The following is a 4463-nucleotide window of genomic DNA, read 5'->3' as shown; positions in this document are numbered from 1 at the left end:
ATGAGAGAGAGAAAAGGAGAGATGGTTTTATAACAGTGCTAACTCACCTTGTCTTTTATGGAAGAAACGGAAACCCCCTGTTTTATTCGCCTCTCTCTTCTTCTGTTTTTTAATGGTATTTTTGCCTCTTTTTCTTACTTGGGACAGCCCCCTCCCAGTGTATTTAATACTATTTATGAGTTGGGAATTCTGGTAATGATATTTTCACCCCCTCTGCATTACGATGCGCTCCCCTAATAACGTGATTTGACGTGAATAGTGTGCAATTTTAACGCTTTTTGACGTCAAATCAGGTTACAAGTGGAGCGCATGCGTAATGCTGGGGTGAAAATATCATCGCCCTTATGACTACTTTTAAAACCTAGGGAGCTGTCCCAATTAAGAAAAAGGTTGTGAACGTATCATTTTCCTTTCCAAAAAGCTCTCTTTTTAAGGTAGGTTCTAAATAGTAAAAGACAAGGTTAATTAGTGCCATTATCAAAACATAATAGTGCCAATATAAAATCACAAAACTCGTTGGACGACAAAATGGATGACGATCTGCTGGTTGTAAAACTGGCATTATTCTTATAATCTTATGTCTCTTTTGAGACATATTTTTTTGGGAGGAGCGCTAAAGTGATGGGCCCCATGGAAAAACCAGTCGCAATGGCGCTCAATTGGATCCATGTCACCCAATTGAGAATTGAAAAATACAAAATTAAAGAAATGATAAATGGGATTTGGTGATGAGGATACAACAAAGATGCCCTTGTGGCTAGGTTTTTGCAAGAGCGCCCTTTGATGTAGCACTCTCATATTTAGGAGATACACAAAAAAAAAAAATCATTTGCGGGGATCAAAAACACCATATTCGACATGGACCCATTGCCATGTGTAAGATGATGATCGGATCCGTGCATGTCGTTGGCCAGTACAAGTCCATCCCATTGACCTGAACCCATTTGGTTGCCCTGGTCAGGGCCCATAAGATGACATTCTCAGGCCTGTTTGTTTGAGACTATGCTAACTGATTGTGAGTCCAATAATTGGTTTTGGACTCAAAATTAAACGTAAATTTGAGTCCAATAATTGGTTTTGGACTCACAATCAGTTGGCATAATCTCAAATGAACAGGGCCTATAGTGTTGACCGGACATGGTCATTTTCGTTCATCAAGATCAGATGGTCTTGATAAGCGATCTCAGTTTCTTTTATAGGAAATGATATTTTTGCAACCCCTTTCCAGCATTTCCACCCCCTTTGTTTGTCTTTAGATGATCTTGACTTGATGAACGCGCGGAACATGTGCTTAGTGATCTGATACCTTGATTATCGAATAACAATATCAATGGATCTTATATATTCTAACATGAGAAACGTTGGAGAGGCGAGCATTGACGCCATTGTAGCAAGTAGACAGAGAATAAAGAATGAGAACAGTAGGGAAAAAAAAGAAAGAATAGGTGAACAGAAAGATCAATTTTACGTCCATTATAATGTAAGATTTGAAACTTGCCATGTAAATCTCTTCAGGTCAATGATGTGAGAGTTGTAATCAATGTACATATAAATTATAGCAAACTATTGGAAAGATTACATATCTAGCCTTTCACTTTCTTGTGAATGGCTGAGATTAAAAAACATGTGCTTTAGGCCCTGTTCGTTTAAGATTATGACACATGAAGAATTTGCTAATTTTGTTTCTTATAATTGATTTTGGACTCACAATCCGTTGTCATAATCTTAAATGATCAGGATCTTAGTGAGACTAATCTCAGCTCTTCCCAAAAACAGCGGAAACATTCTCCCAAGGCCCTGATTGTTTTGGATTTTGAGAACCAAAATCAGTCTACTCAAAATCCTAAATGAGCTGGGCTTAAAAATAAAGCTTAACTACTCAATAATGCATATTTGCTAATAGGAGGTGCACGCACGTTGCTGCCCACAATCAGAGTAGTACTAGTGCAAGCTCAGAGGGATTTGATGTGAACCGCTGACCCAACTTCTTTAGATTCTTCATTTGCAGTCCTCAATAATTCCTGGATGCAAATGTTCTGGAAATCCGGAAAATGAATGCCTTTCACTTTTTATGTCTACAGCTACAAGTTTTTGTATTGTTTGTGGCCTTATAGTCCGGTCATTTTCAAAAAGTACTGTATGGCCCACTCCATGGGATCATCCAAGCTATTCATTTGTTGGGCTACAACCCCAGAAATCATTTCCATAGGATGATCTAACCCTCCTATCTATAGAGATTTCAATGAATGGTTTGGATCATCCTATAGAGTCAGTTCCCAAAATGATCTCAGAAGCCAATTGGTAAAAGAAAAAACAACCTGAGTTTGTGCAATTATTAAAACATGGTAGTGCCAATATCAGTAGCATTTATTATATACTAGTAAAATATGCATTTGCACCGCACGTGCCACTGAGGTATTTTACAATTTGTTTATTTCAATATTTATTAATGAATTAGTATAACTTTTTAAAAATATTGTTCAATATTACTACGTAATTATTGTTAATTTCAGAAGAAATTTTATATTAGAATAATCAAAGAAATGACAACATGATCAATTAGTAGAAGAAACAGGGAAAAAAATTCTTTGCAAGAACAAATAAACTTCTCTGATTTATTGGAGGAAGAAATAAATGTTGTGGGATGGCATGGATCGAATGTTTGCCTGAAACTGAGTTTTTCTAGAGGCTCCCTTCAATTCAGCATTCTTCTTGAAAGAAAGGAGATATTTTTTTGCAAGGAGGAGAGAGTGTTTGAGAGGCAGAGAGATAAGACTGTACACGTATCATATACATATCACAAACCTAAGCAAATCTGCATCAAGTTTCGAATCTATAAAAAATCAAATCATAATGATAGTTCTTGCAGAACCTAATTCTATCATTTCAGCTACCTATGAACATGCAATTCTCCAATTGCCAGCTTCCACCACCGAACAAGATCTCGCCATCTAGCGGTTTCTAAGAACCAAAGAACAAAAAGGCATGATAAAAATCTCCAAACCCTATTTCAAAACATCAGCAGAACAAGCACAACTCTTCCCGAAGCTTTTGATCCATCGGAGAGACTGGGCTCTTAGTAACAATTTTACCTACTAAGATTGATAAAAATAAAATGTAAATCAAGTTCAAATAGATATTATACAGTCTATACGGATTTTCTTTTGAAAACCATAGGCACCTGATCAGGATTTCCGACTGAGAAATAAAAAAATATACAGAAATAAGAATTCCCACAAATAACATGGCAAATGGCAGGGACATTGCAGCAGTGAAATGGCGAAAGTACCCTAGACAAATCCGACTTAGTGAAATGGCAGGGACATTGTAGCATTGCAGGCAAGGGCCCCGTGCAATGCACGGGCCGACAAAGAATTGTACAGACCACATCATAGGTTGATCCAAACCGTCCATGTGATGGAACAGAACATAAATAGGTTGTGCCCGTAAAATCATTTCCATAAGCTGATCCTAGCCCTCCAATCTATAGAGGTTTCCATAATTTTTGTTCTTCTTAAGGTGCCCGGAATTCATCAATTTTTTTACAGGTGTCCTGCATTCGTAATATCAAACTTTTCGTAATTTGACCCTCACATAGTGAATAAGGAAAAATAGTTTTTTCATCATCGTTAGGGGTGTAACTCGGGTCGGGTTGAGGCCAACCCGAGGAACCCATTTTTCCAACCCAACCCGATTTCCAATTCGGGCTGGGTTGGGTCGGGTTGACCCAATTTGATATGGTACCAATTGTTGACCACCTCAACTCAAGCCGGGTTGTTTTGGATTTTGGGAACCAATAGTGACTCACCAATAATCAGTTTTTAACTCACAATCGGTTCTCAAAATCCAAAACAAACAGGGACTAACAATTAACAAAGGAAAATGTTATCTGCAGTACTATATTTTGATGATCACAATCCTCCTCACTTGATTAAAGTACGGTATGGCCCGCACCATAGGATTATTCAAACCGTCCATTGTGGACTGTGGAGACTATTTCAATGTTGAAAAAGAAAAACACATATACAGAATTTCTTCAGATGGAACCCAAATTCGGGTTTTGGGTCGGGTTGTCAACCCGACCCAACCCGATTTGCGAAAAATCTTAACCCGACCCTCGTGGGAATATCTAAGAACATCGATGGTTTCAAATTATATATAGTGCTAATGTCCTCACTGCCATATTTTATAATGGCACTACTCACCGTATTTTGATGATCGCACTCCTCACTTTGTTAAAATGTATGGTATGACCCGTACCATAGGATGATCCAAACCGTCCATTAGATGGGTCATTGCCTAAATAGGTTGTGCTCTAAAAATAATTTTCATAGGTTGATCCTAACCCTCCGATCTATAATTTTTATAGGTTGATCCAACCGTCCATGTGATGGAACACAACATCAATCGGTTGTGCCCGTAAAATTATTTCCATAGGCTGATCGTAGCCCTCCAATCGATAG

This window comes from Tasmannia lanceolata, unplaced genomic scaffold, assembly GCF_043159265.1.
Source record: "Tasmannia lanceolata isolate RefF3 unplaced genomic scaffold, GAP_Taslan_0.1 ptg000015l, whole genome shotgun sequence".
Lineage (NCBI taxonomy): Eukaryota > Viridiplantae > Streptophyta > Magnoliopsida > Canellales > Winteraceae > Tasmannia > Tasmannia lanceolata.
Note: the sequence above shows the minus strand (reverse complement) of the source record.